This window comes from Oncorhynchus kisutch, linkage group LG13 (genome assembly GCF_002021735.2).
Source record: "Oncorhynchus kisutch isolate 150728-3 linkage group LG13, Okis_V2, whole genome shotgun sequence".
Classification (NCBI taxonomy): domain Eukaryota; kingdom Metazoa; phylum Chordata; class Actinopteri; order Salmoniformes; family Salmonidae; genus Oncorhynchus; species Oncorhynchus kisutch.
This window is the reverse complement of record NC_034186.2, coordinates 708,522-724,076: the sequence shown is the minus strand read 5'-3', so window position 1 is coordinate 724,076 and position 15,555 is coordinate 708,522.

Here is a 15,555-nt window from a genome sequence, read left to right as displayed (position 1 = left end):
AATGACACACCGTAAAAAATATATATATATTTTAGCGTCGGTCCAAATGTTGCGAATGGTATATATTCATGTCATAGTCACCAGTCAAATCCATTAAACTCAAATGTTACTTCAACTTCAACCAGTGAATGCTAGCAATGGCTAGCTATTCTACAGGTCTGTGTTAACACGCTAATAACAAACCCTGCACACACATTTTGTTTATTTTTTTTAATTTAAGGGTTTTGCAGTAGGTTGATAACGATTTCACCAAAGTATGTTGTATCAGACATTTCAAACAACATTCACAGCTAAATGAGAAAACATTCATGGTATTTAATTTAAGATCATGAACAAGGCAATCTTGGGGTTAATTTGAATGGGAGCCAACGTCAGATTGAGAGATTTTTACATCCGTACGGCCCATGTGACTTATGCTCAGAAACGTCATTGGCTCTAATGTCGTGCCTAACAAAAAGAAAACCATGTCCTTTTTACAAGGTTGTAGTAATGGCAGGTTCAGCAACTTAAGGCATGGTCTCCAATCAAGGTTTTTGCCTTTAGAATTGAAGAAAATTAACAACTAAGAACCCATTTTTCACACTTCCCATTGACTTGCCAAACCAAACTCCGGCCTGGGGTGTAGTCATAACGCCTTACAACGAAAAACGTTAACCATTTTAAGAACCAAATGGAATGAAACGGGAAGGGACCTACCTCATTTTGTCCAATAGAAACTCTTGTTTTTGTTGCAAAACGTTTTCCGTTTGGAGCAAACCGTTTCCTTTGTAAAACATTTTGCAACAGATTATATGTTTTCCAACAGAGTCGGCATAATGAATACACTCCGGTGTTGGAGAGCATCACAACTCACTGATCTACAAATAATATTGAGTAGTTATGGTGGAAGGACCACCAGAGGGCAGGCTGGGCTCACGGATAGTAGCCCAACAAGGCATGGGAGACAAGGTAACCAGAGGGCAGGCTGGGCTCACGGATAGTAGCCCAACAAGGCATGGGAGACAAGGTAACCAGAGGGCAGGCTGGGCTCACGGATAGTAGCCCAACAAGGCATCTGGAGAGTAGTGTTGTGATGGGTCAGATCTGGAGAGTAGTGGTGTGATGGGTCAGATCTGGAGAGTAGTGGTGTGATGGGTCAGATCTGGTGTGATGGGTCAGATCTGGAACATAGTGGTGTGATGGGTCAGATCTGGAACATAGTGGTGTGATGGGTCAGATCTGGAGAGCAGTGGTGTGATGGGTCAGATCTGGAACATAGTGGTGTGATGGGTCAGATCTGGAGAGTAGTGGTGTGATGGGTCAGATCTGGAGAGTAGTGGTGTGATGGGTCAGATCTGGAGAGCAGTGGTGTGATGGGTCAGATCTGGAACATAGTGGTGTGATGGGTCAGATCTGGAGAGTAGTGGTGTGATGGGTCAGATCTGGAACATAGTGGTGTGATGGGTCAGATCTGGAGAGTAGTGGTGTGATGGGTCAGATCTGGAACATAGTGGTGTGATGGGTCAGATCTGGAACATAGTGGTGTGATGGGTCAGATCTGGAGAGTAGTGGTGTGATGGGTCAGATCTGGAACATAGTGGTGTGATGGGTCAGATCTGGAGAGTAGTGGTGTGATGGGTCAGATCTGGAACATAGTGGTGTGATGGGTCAGATCTGGAGAGTAGTGGTGTGATGGGTCAGATCTGGAACATAGTGGTGTGTGGTGTGATGGGTCAGATCTGGAACATAGTGGTGTGATGGGTCAGATCTGGAGAGCAGTGGTGTGATGGGTCAGATCTGGAACATAGTGGTGTGATGGGTCAGATCTGGAGAGTAGTGGTGTGATGGGTCAGATCTGGAACATAGTGGTGTGATGGGTCAGATCTGGAGAGCAGTGGTGTGATGGGTCAGATCTGGCACATTGTGGCGTGATGGGTCAGATCTGGAACATAGTGGTGTGATGGGTCAGATCTGGAACATAGTGGTGTGATGGGTCAGATCTGGAGAGTAGTGGTGTGATGGGTCAGATCTGGAGAGTAGTGGTGTGATGGGTCAGATCTGGAGAGTAGTGGTGTGATGGGTCAGATCTGGAGAGTAGTGGTGTGATGGGTCAGATCTGGAGAGTAGTGGTGTGATGGGTCAGATCTGGAGAGTAGTGGTGTGATTGGTCAGATCTGGAGAGTAGTGGTGTGATGGGTCAGATCTGGAGAGTAGTGGTGTGATGGGTCAGATCTGGAGAGTAGTGGTGTGATGGGTCAGATCTGGAGAGTAGTGGTGTGATGGGTCAGATCTGGAGAGTAGTGGTGTGATGGGTCAGATCTGGAGAGTAGTGGTGTGATGGGTCAGATCTGGAACATAGTGGTGTGATGGGTCAGATCTGGAGAGTAGTGGTGTGATGGGTCAGATCTGGAACATAGTGGTGTGATGGGTCAGATCTGGAGAGTAGTGGTGTGATGGGTCAGATCTGGAACATAGTGGTGTGTGGTGTGATGGGTCAGATCTGGAACATAGTGGTGTGATGGGTCAGATCTGGAGAGCAGTGGTGTGATGGGTCAGATCTGGAACATAGTGGTGTGATGGGTCAGATCTGGAGAGTAGTGGTGTGATGGGTCAGATCTGGAACATAGTGGTGTGATGGGTCAGATCTGGAGAGCAGTGGTGTGATGGGTCAGATCTGGCACATTGTGGCGTGATGGGTCAGATCTGGAACATAGTGGTGTGATGGGTCAGATCTGGAACATAGTGGTGTGATGGGTCAGATCTGGAGAGTAGTGGTGTGATGGGTCAGATCTGGAGAGTAGTGGTGTGATGGGTCAGATCTGGAGAGTAGTGGTGTGATGGGTCAGATCTGGAGAGTAGTGGTGTGATGGGTCAGATCTGGAGAGTAGTGGTGTGATGGGTCAGATCTGGAGAGTAGTGGTGTGATTGGTCAGATCTGGAGAGTAGTGGTGTGATGGGTCAGATCTGGAGAGTAGTGGTGTGATGGGTCAGATCTGGAGAGTAGTGGTGTGATGGGTCAGATCTGGAGAGTAGTGGTGTGATGGGTCAGATCTGGAGAGTAGTGGTGTGATGGGTCAGATCTGGAGAGTAGTGGTGTGATGGGTCAGATCTGGAACATAGTGGTGTGATGGGTCAGATCTGGAGAGTAGTGGTGTGATGGGTCAGATCTGGAACATAGTGGTGTGATGGGTCAGATCTGGAGAGTAGTGGTGTGATGGGTCAGATCTGGAACAGTGGTGTGATGGGTCAGATCTGGAGAGCAGTGGTGTGATGGGTCAGATCTGGAGAGTAGTGGTGTGATGGGTCAGATCTGGAGAGTAGTGGTGTGATGGGTCAGATCTGGAACATAGTGGTGTGATGGGTCAGATCTGGAGAGCAGTGGTGTGATGGGTCAGATCTGGAGAGTAGTGGTGTGATGGGTCATATCTTATTGGTGTCCTTTAGTAGTGGTTTCTTTGCAGCAATTCGACCATGAAGGCCTGATTCACACAGTCTCCTCTGAACAGTTGATGTTGAGATGTGTCTGTTCCTTGAACTCTGAAGCATTTATTTGGTCTACAATCTGAGGTGCAGTGAACTTCAATGAACTTATCTTCTGCAGCAGAGGTAACTCTGGGTCTTCCATTCTAGTGGCGGTCCTCATGAGAGCTAATTTCATCATTTTCTGGATTGACTGACCTTCATGTCTTCAAGTAATGATGGACTGTTCTTGGGCTTTTACCAAACAGGGTTATCTTCTGTATACCACCCTACCTTGTCACAACACAACTGATTGGCTCAAACGCATTAAGAAGGAAAGAAAATCTACAAATTCACTTTTGACAAGGCACACCTGTTACTTTAAATGCATTCCAGGTGACTACATCATGAAGCTGGTTGAGAGAATGCCAAGAATGTGCAAAGCTGTCATCAAGGCAAAGGCTGGCTACTTTGAAAAATCTCAAATATAAAATATATTTTGATTTACTTATCATGTAGTAACCAAAAAGGTTTTGAGTTATTTCATAGTTTTGATGACAATGTAGAAAATAGTAAAACAACAACAACAACAACACTGGAATGAGTAGGTGTGTCCTAACTTTTGACTGGTACTGTATGTTTGTCCCATAAAATATTTGGCATGGGTCCCCAGATCCTCAAAAAGTTCTACAGCTGCACCATCGAGAGCATCCTGACCGGTTGCATCACTGCCTGGTACGGCAACTGCTTGGCATCTGACCGTAAGGTGCTACAGAGGGTAGTGCGTACGGTTCAGTACATCACTGGGGCCAAACTTCCTGCCATCCAGGACCTCTATACTAGGTGGTGTCAGAGGAATGCCCATCAAATTGTCAGACTGTTTTCTCTGCTACCGCACGGGGGTACCGGAGCGGCAAGTCTAGGACCAAAAGGCTCCTTAACAGCTTCTACCCCCAAGCCATAAGACTGCTGAACAACTAATAAAATGGCCACCGGACTATTTACATTGACCCCCCCCTCCATTTGTTTTGTACACTGCTGCCGCTCACCGTTTTATCTATGCATAATCACTTCACCCCCACCTACATGTACGAATGATCTTGACTAACCTGTAACCCTCCACACTGACTCGGTACCTCCTGTATATAGCCTCCACACTGACTCGGTACCGGTACACCCTGTATATAGCCTCCACACTGACTCTGTACCGGTGCCCCCTGTATATAGCCTCCACATTGACTCTGTACCGGTACCCCCTGTATATAGCATCCAAATTGACTATGTACAGGTGCCCCCTGTATATAGCATCCACATTGACTATGTACCGGTGCCCCCTGTATATAGCCTCCACATTGACTATGTACCGGTGCCCCCTGTATATAGCATCCACATTGACTCTGTACCGGTGCCCCCTGTATATAGCCTCCACATTGACTCTGTACCGGTGCCCCCTGTATATAGCCTCCACATTGACTCTGTACCGGTGCCCCCTGTATATAGCCTCCACATTGACTCTGTACCGGTGCCCCCTGTATATAGCCTCCACATTGACTCTGTACCGGTGCCCCCTGTATATAGCCTCCACACTGACTCTGTACGGTGCCCCCTGTATATAGCCTCCACACTGACTCTGTACCGGTGCCCCCTGTATATAGCCTCCACACTGACTCTGTACCGGTGCCCCCCTGTATATAGCCTCCACACTGACTCTGTACCGGTGCCCCCTGTATATAGCCTCCACACTGACTCGGTACCGGTACCCCCTGTATATAGCATCCACATTGACTATGTACCGGTACCCCCTGTATATAGCCTCCACACTGACTCTGTACCAGTGCCCCCTGTATATAGCCTCCACATTGACTATGTACCGGTGCCCCCTGTATATAGCCTCCACATTGACTATGTACCGGTACCCCCTGTATATAGCCTCCACACTGACTCTGTACCGGTGCCCCCTGTATATAGCCTCCACATTGACTCTGTACCGGTGCCCCCTGTATATAGCCTCCACATTGACTATGTACCGGTACCCCCTGTATATAGCCTCCACACTGACTCTGTACCGGTGCCCCCCTGTATATAGCCTCCACATTGACTCTGTACCGGTGCCCCCTGTATATAGCCTCCACATTGACTATGTACCGGTGCCCCCTGTATATAGCCTCCACATTGACTCTGTACCGGTACCCCCTGTATATAGCCTCCACACTGACTCTGTACCGGTGCCCCCTGTATATAGCCTCCACACTGACTCGGTACCGGTACCCCCTGTATATAGCATCCACATTGACTATGTACCGGTACCCCCTGTATATAGCCTCCACACTGACTCTGTACCGGTGCCCCCTGTATATAGCCTCCACATTGACTATGTACCGGTGCCCCCTGTATATAGCCTCCACATTGACTATGTACCGGTGCCCCCTGTATATAGCCTCCACATTGACTATGTACCGGTGCCCCCTGTATATAGCCTCCACATTGACTCTGTACCGGTGCCCCCTGTATATAGCCTCCACACTGACTCTGTACCGGTGCCCCCTGTATATAGCCTCCACATTGACTATGTACCGGTGCCCCCTGTATATAGCCTCCACATTGACTATGTACCGGTACCCCCTGTATATAGCCTCCACATTGACTATGTACCGGTACCCCCTGTATATAGCCTCCACACTGACTCGGTACCGGTACCCCCTGTATATAGCCTCCACATTGACTATGTACCGGTACCCCCTGTATATAGCCTCCACACTGACTCTGTACCGGTGCCCCCTGTATATAGCCTCCACATTGACTCTGTACCGGTACCCCCTGTATATAGCCTCCACATTGACTATGTACCGGTACCCCCTGTATATAGCCTCCACACTGACTCTGTACCGGTGCCCCCCTGTATATAGCCTCCACATTGACTATGTACCGGTGCCCCCTGTATATATCCTCCACATTGACTCTGTACCGGTGCCCCCTGTATATAGCCTCCACATTGACTATGTACCGGTACCCCCTGTATATAGCCTCCACACTGACTCTGTACCGGTGCCCCCTGTATATAGTCTCCACATTGACTCTGTACCGGTACCCCCTGTATATAGCCTCCACATTGACTCTGTACCGGTGCCCCCTGTATATATCCTCCACATTGACTCTGTACCGGTGCCCCCTGTATATAGCCTCCACATTGACTATGTACCGGTACCCCCTGTATATAGCCTCCACACTGACTCTGTACCGGTGCCCCCTGTATATAGTCTCCACATTGACTCTGTACCGGTACCCCCTGTATATAGCCTCCACATTGACTCTGTACCGGTGCCCCCTGTATATAGTCTCCACATTGACTATGTACCGGTGCCCCCTGTATATAGTCTCCACATTGACTATGTACCGGTGCCCCCTGTATATAGTCTCCACATTGACTATGTACCGGTGCCCCCTGTATATAGCCTCCACATTGACTCTGTACCGTAACACCCTGTATATAGCCTCCACATTGACTATGTACCGGTGCCCCCTGTATATAGCCTCCACATTGACTCTGTACCGGTGCCCCCTGTATATAGCCTCCACATTGACTATGTACCGGTACCCCCTGTATATAGCCTCCACATTGACTCTGTACCGGTGCCCCCTGTATATAGCCTCCACATTGACTCTGTACCGGTGCCCCCTGTATATAGCCTCCACATTGACTATGTACCGGTGCCCCCTGTATATAGCCTCCACATTGACTCTGTACCGGTACCCCCTGTATATAGCCTCCACATTGACTCTGTACCGGTACCCCCTGTATATAGCCTCCACACTGACTCGGTACCGGTACCCCCTGTATATAGCCTCCACATTGACTATGTACCGGTACCCCCTGTATATAGCCTCCACACTGACTCTGTACCGGTGCCCCCTGTATATAGCCTCCACATTGACTCTGTACCGGTGCCCCCTGTATATAGCCTCCACATTGACTATGTACCGGTACCCCCTGTATATAGCCTCCACATTGACTATGTACCGGTGCCCCCTGTATATAGCCTCCACATTGACTCTGTACCGGTGCCCCCTGTATATAGCCTCCACATTGACTCTGTACCGGTACCCCCTGTATATAGCCTCCACATTGACTATGTACCGGTACCCCCTGTATATAGCCTCCACACTGACTCTGTACCGGTGCCCCCTGTATATAGCCTCCACATTGACTCTGTACCGGTGCCCCCTGTATATAGCCTCCACATTGACTCTGTACCGGTGCCCCCTGTATATAGCCTCCACATTGACTATGTACCGGTGCCCCCTGTATATAGCCTCCACATTGACTCTGTACCGGTGCCCCCTGTATATAGCCTCCACATTGACTCTGTACCGGTGCCCCCTGTATATAGCCTCCACATTGACTCTGTACCGGTGCCCCCTGTATATAGCCTCCACATTGACTCTGTACCGGTGCCCCCTGTATATAGCCTCCACATTGACTATGTACCGGTACCCCCTGTATATAGCCCTCCACATTGACTATGTACCGGTGACCCCCCTGTATATAGCCTCTCACACTGACTCTGTACCGGCCCCTGTATATAGCCTCCACACTGACTCTGTACCGGTTGCCCCCTGTATATAGCCTCCACATTGACTCTGTACCGGTGCCCCCTGTATATAGCCTCCAACATCTGACTATGTAACCGGTACCCCCTGTATATAGCCTCCACATTGACTCTGTACTGGTGCCCCCTGTATATAGCCTCCACATTGACTCTGTACCGGTGCCCCCTGTATATAGCCTCCACATTGACTATGTACCTGTGCCCCCCTGTATATAGCCTCCACATTGACTCTGTACCGGTACCCCCTGTATATAGCCTCCACACTGACTCTGTACCGGTGCACCCCTGTATATAGCCTCCACACTGACTCGGTACCGGTACCCCCTGTATATAGCATCCACATTGACTATGTACCGGTACCCCCTGTATTAGCCTCCCACATTGACTCTGTACCGGTGCCCCCCTGTATATAGCCTCCACATTGACTATGTACCGGTGCCCCTGTATATAGCCTCCACATTGACTATGTACCGGTGCCCCCTGTATATAGCCTCCACATTGACTATGTACCGGTGCCCCCTGTATATAGCCTCCACATTGACTATGTACCGGTGCCCCCTGTATATAGCCTCCACATTGACTCTGTACCGGTGCCCCCTGTATATAGCCTCCACACTGACTCTGTACCGGTGCCCCCTGTATATAGCCTCCACATTGACTATGTACCGGTGCCCCCTGTATATAGCCTCCACATTGACTCTGTACCGGTGCCCCCTGTATATAGCCTCCACATTGACTATGTACCGGTGCCCCCTGTATATAGCCTCCACATTGACTATGTACCGGTGCCCCCTGTATATAGCCTCCACATTGACTCTGTACCGGTGCCCCCTGTATATAGCCTCCACACTGACTCTGTACCGGTGCCCCCTGTATATAGCCTCCACATTGACTATGTACCGGTGCCCCCTGTATATAGCCTCCACATTGACTATGTACCGGTGCCCCCTGTATATATCCTCCACATTGACTCTGTACCGGTGCCCCCTGTATATAGCCTCCACATTGACTATGTACCGGTACCCCCTGTATATAGCCTCCACACTGACTCTGTACCGGTGCCCCCTGTATATAGTCTCCACATTGACTCTGTACCGGTACCCCCTGTATATAGCCTCCACATTGACTCTGTACCGGTGCCCCCTGTATATAGTCTCCACATTGACTATGTACCGGTGCCCCCTGTATATAGTCTCCACATTGACTATGTACCGGTGCCCCCTGTATATAGTCTCCACATTGACTATGTACCGGTGCCCCCTGTATATAGCCTCCACATTGACTCTGTACCGTAACACCCTGTATATAGCCTCCACATTGACTATGTACCGGTGCCCCCTGTATATAGCCTCCACATTGACTCTGTACCGGTGCCCCCTGTATATAGCCTCCACATTGACTATGTACCGGTACCCCCCTGTATATAGCCTCCACACTGACTCTGTACCGGTGCCCCCTGTATATAGCCTCCACATTGACTCTGTACCGGTGCCCCCTGTATATAGCCTCCACATTGACTCTGTACCGGTACCCCCTGTATATAGCCTCCACACTGACTCTGTACCGGTGCCCCCTGTATATAGCCTCCACACTGACTCGGTACCGGTACCCCCTGTATATAGCATCCACATTGACTATGTACCGGTACCCCCTGTATATAGCCTCCACACTGACTCTGTACCGGTGCCCCCTGTATATAGCCTCCACATTGACTATGTACCGGTGCCCCCTGTATATAGCCTCCACATTGACTATGTACCGGTGCCCCCTGTATATAGCCTCCACATTGACTATGTACCGGTGCCCCCTGTATATAGCCTCCACATTGACTCTGTACCGGTGCCCCCTGTATATAGCCTCCACACTGACTCTGTACCGGTGCCCCCTGTATATAGCCTCCACATTGACTATGTACCGGTGCCCCCTGTATATAGCCTCCACATTGACTATGTACCGGTACCCCCTGTATATAGCCTCCACATTGACTATGTACCGGTACCCCCTGTATATAGCCTCCACACTGACTCGGTACCGGTACCCCCTGTATATAGCCTCCACATTGACTATGTACCGGTACCCCCTGTATATAGCCTCCACACTGACTCTGTACCGGTGCCCCCTGTATATAGCCTCCACATTGACTCTGTACCGGTACCCCCTGTATATAGCCTCCACATTGACTATGTACCGGTACCCCCTGTATATAGCCTCCACACTGACTCTGTACCGGTGCCCCCTGTATATAGCCTTCACATTGACTATGTACCGGTGCCCCCTGTATATATCCTCCACATTGACTCTGTACCGGTGCCCCCTGTATATAGCCTCCACATTGACTATGTACCGGTACCCCCTGTATATAGCCTCCACACTGACTCTGTACCGGTGCCCCCTGTATATAGTCTCCACATTGACTCTGTACCGGTACCCCCTGTATATAGCCTCCACATTGACTCTGTACCGGTGCCCCCTGTATATAGTCTCCACATTGACTATGTACCGGTGCCCCCTGTATATAGTCTCCACATTGACTATGTACCGGTGCCCCCTGTATATAGTCTCCACATTGACTATGTACCGGTGCCCCCTGTATATAGCCTCCACATTGACTCTGTACCGTAACACCCTGTATATAGCCTCCACATTGACTATGTACCGGTGCCCCCTGTATATAGCCTCCACATTGACTCTGTACCGGTGCCCCCTGTATATAGCCTCCACATTGACTATGTACCGGTACCCCCTGTATATAGCCTCCACACTGACTCTGTACCGGTGCCCCCTGTATATAGCCTCCACATTGACTCTGTACCGGTGCCCCCTGTATATAGCCTCCACATTGACTATGTACCGGTGCCCCCTGTATATAGCCTCCACATTGACTCTGTACCAGTACCCCCTGTATATAGCCTCCACACTGACTCTGTACCGGTGCCCCCTGTATATAGCCTCCACACTGACTCGGTACCGGTACCCCCTGTATATAGCATCCACATTGACTATGTACCGGTACCCCCTGTATATAGCCTCCACACTGACTCTGTACCGGTGCCCCCTGTATATAGCCTCCACATTGACTATGTACCGGTGCCCCCTGTATATAGCCTCCACATTGACTATGTACCGGTGCCCCCTGTATATAGCCTCCACATTGACTATGTACCGGTGCCCCCTGTATATAGCCTCCACATTGACTCTGTACCGGTGCCCCCTGTATATAGCCACCACACTGACTCGGTACCGGTACCCCCTGTGTATAGCATCCACATTGACTATGTACCGGTACCCCCTGTATATAGCCTCCACACTGACTCTGTACCGGTGCCCCCTGTATATAGCCTCCACATTGACTATGTACCGGTGCCCCCTGTATATAGCCTCCACATTGACTATGTACCGGTGCCCCCTGTATATAGCCTCCACATTGACTATGTACCGGTGCCCCCTGTATATAGCCTCCACATTGACTCTGTACCGGTGCCCCCTGTATATAGCCTCCACACTGACTCTGTACCGGTGCCCCCTGTATATAGCCTCCACATTGACTATGTACCGGTGCCCCCTGTATATAGCCTCCACATTGACTATGTACCGGTACCCCCTGTATATAGCCTCCACATTGACTATGTACCGGTACCCCCTGTATATAGCCTCCACACTGACTCGGTACCGGTACCCCCTGTATATAGCCTCGACATTGACTATGTACCGGTGCCCCCTGTATATAGCCTCCACATTGACTATGTACCGGTGCCCCCTGTATATATCCTCCACATTGACTCTGTACCGGTGCCCCCTGTATATAGCCTCCACATTGACTATGTACCGGTACCCCCTGTATATAGCCTCCACACTGACTCTGTACCGGTGCCCCCTGTATATAGTCTCCACATTGACTCTGTACCGGTACCCCCTGTATATACCCTCCACATTGACTCTGTACCGGTGCCCCCTGTATATAGTTTCCACATTGACTATGTACCGGTGCCCCCTGTATATAGTCTCCACATTGACTATGTACCGGTGCCCCCTGTATATAGTCTCCACATTGACTATGTACCGGTGCCCCCTGTATATAGCCTCCACATTGACTCTGTACCGTAACACCCTGTATATAGCCTCCACATTGACTATGTACCGGTGCCCCCTGTATATAGCCTCCACATTGACTATGTACCGGTGCCCCCTGTATATAGCCTCCACATTGACTCTGTACCGGTGCCCCCTGTATATAGCCTCCACACTGACTCTGTACCGGTACCCCCCTGTATATAGCCTCCACATTGACTATGTACCGGTGCCCCATGTATATAGCCTCCACATTGACTCTGTACCGGTACCCCCTGTATATAGCCTCCATACTGACTCTGTACCGGTGCCCCCTGTATATAGCCTCCACATTGACTCTGTACCGGTACCCCCTGTATATAGCCTCCACATTGACTCTGTACCGGTACCCCCTGTATATAGCCTCCACATTGACTCTGTACCGGTACCCCCTGTATATAGCCTCCACATTGACTCTGTACCGGTACTCCCTGTATATAGCCTCCACATTGACTATGTACCGGTGCCCCCTGTATATAGCCTCCACATTGACTCTGTACCGGTACCCCCTGTATATAGCCTCCACATTGACTCTGTACCGGTACTCCCTGTATATAGCCTCCACATTGACTCTGTACCGGTGCCCCCTGTATATAGCCTCCACATTGACTCTGTACCGGTGCCCCCTGTATATAGCCTCCACATTGACTATGTACCGGTGCCCCCTGTATATAGCCTCCACATTGACTCTGTACCGGTACCCCCTGTATATAGCCTCCACACTGACTCTGTACCGGTGCCCCCTGTATATAGCCTCCACATTGACTCTGTACCGGTACCCCCTGTATATAGCCTCCACACTGACTCTGTACCGGTGCCCCCTGTATATAGCCTCGTTATTGTTATTCTTATTGTGTAACTTTTTTGCATTATTGTTTTTATTTTAGTCTACTTGGTAAATATTTTCTTAACTTTTCTTGAACTGCACTGTTGGTTAAGGGCTTGTAAAATCTATAAACGAAACACTAAATTAAAGTTGCCATCAAACGTTAGCTAGCTAGCATTTCACGGTACGGTCTACACTTTTTGTATTCGGCGCATGTGACAAAGTTTGTTTTGATTTGATTAAATTATTAATACAAACAGGGTAACTGCATTAGACTGATTACATTCAAATAAGTTCTCAAACATACTTCACAATTCCAGTTTAATACTCTGGGGAATTAAGAGCTGTGTTCAACTTGTGAGATTTACTGAATGTATGAGCATAGCAGCATAGCATACCTTGAAATAGAGGCAGTTAATTCTTTATACTGAACAAGTATCTTATGTTTCACAGAGTCGTGGCTGAACGACGACATGAATAACATACAGCTGGCGGGTTGTATACTGTATCAGCAGGATAGAACAGATATTTGTTTTTCTCTGATATGATAAGGGGTGGGGATGTATGTATATTTGTGAACAACAGCTGGTGCACTATATCTAAGGAAGTCTCTAGGTTTTGCTCGCCTGAGGTAGAGTATCTCATGATGACCTGTAGACCACACTATCTACCAAGAGAGTTTTCATCTATATTCTTTGTAGCTGTCTATTACCACCACAAACAGATGCTGGTACTAAGACTGTACTCAATGAGCTGTATAAGGCCATAAGCGAACAGGAAAACGCTCATCCAGAGGCGGCGCTCCTAGTGGCCGGGGACTGTAATTGCAGGGAAACTTAAATACGTTTTTATCTTATTGCTACCATCATGTTAAGTGTGCAAACAGAGAGAGAAAAAAACTCTCGACCACCTTTACTCCAAATCAAATGTATTTATGTAGCCCTTCGTACATCAGCTGATATCTCAAAGTGCTGTACAGAAACCCAGCCTAAAACCCTAAAAGCAATGCAGGTGTAGAAGCACGGTGGCTTGGGAAAACTCCCTAGAAAGGCCAAAATCTAGGAAGAAACCTAAAGAGAAACCAAGCTATGAGGGGTCGCCAGTCCTCTTCTGGCTGTGCCGGGTGGAGATTATAACAGAACATGGCCAAGATGTTCAAATGTTCATAAATGACCAGCATGGTCCTGGGTTTTGGGTTTTGGCCTTTCTAGGGAGTTTTTCCTAGCCACCGTGCTTCTACACCTGCATTGCTTGCTGTTTGGACACTGTGCTATCTAACCTCCAAACGAGCTTCAATGCCATACAACACTCCTTCCGTGGCCTCCAACTGCTCTTAAACGCTAGTAAAACCAAATGCATGCTTTTCAACCGTTCGCTGCCTGCACCCGCACGCCCGACTAGCATCACCACCGTGGATGGTTCCGACCTAGAATATGTGGACATCTATAAGTACCTAGGTGTCTGGCTAGACTGTAAACTCTCCTTCCAGACTCATATCAAACATCTCCAATCTAAAATCAAATCTAGAGTCGGCTTTCTATTCCGCAACAAAGCCTCCTTCACTCACGCCGCCAAACTTACCCTAGTAAAACTGACTATCCTACCGATCCTCGACTTTGGCAATGTCATCTACAAAATGGCTTCCAATACTCTACTCAGCAAACTGGATGCAGTTTATCACAGTGCCATCCGTTTTGTTACTAAAGCACCTTATACCACCCACCACTGCGACTTGTATGCTCTAGTCGGCTGGCCCTCGCTACATATTCGTGGCCAGACCCACTGGCTCCAGGTCATCTACAAGTCCATGCTAGGTAAAGCTCTGCCTTATCTCAGTTCACTGGTCACGATGGCAACACCCACCCGTAGCACGCGCTCCAGCAGGTGTGTCTCACTGATCATCCCTAAAGCCAACACCTCATTTGGCCGCCTTTCGTTCCAGTTCTCTGCTGCCTGTGACTGGAACGAATTGCAAAAATCACTGAAGTTGGAGACTTTTATCTCCCTCACCAACTTCAAACATCTGCTATCTGAGCAGCTAACCGATCGCTGCAGCTGTACATAGTCTATCGGTAAATAGCCCACCCAATTTGACCTACCTCTTCCCCATACTGTTTATATTTATTTACTTTTCTGCTCTTTTGCACACCAATATCTCTACCTGTACATGACCATCTGATCATTTATCACTCCAGTGTTAATCTGCAAAATTGTAATTATTCGCCTACCTCCTCATGCCTTTTGCACACAATCTATATAGACTCTCTTTTTTTTCTACTGTGTTATTGACGTTAATTGTTTACTCCATGTGTAACTCTGTGTTGTTGTCTGTGTCACACTGCTTTGCTTTTTCTTGGCCAGGTCACAGTTGCAAATGAGAACTTGTTCTCAACTAGCCTACCTGGTTAAATAAGGGTGAAATAAAAAACATGTACATACCTACATGTACATTTACCTTAAATAACCGGTGACCCCCTGTATATAGTCTTGTTATTTTACTGCTCTTTAATTACATGTTACTTCTATTTCTTATTCTTATCTGTATTTTTTAAAACTGCATTGTTGGTTAGGGGCTCG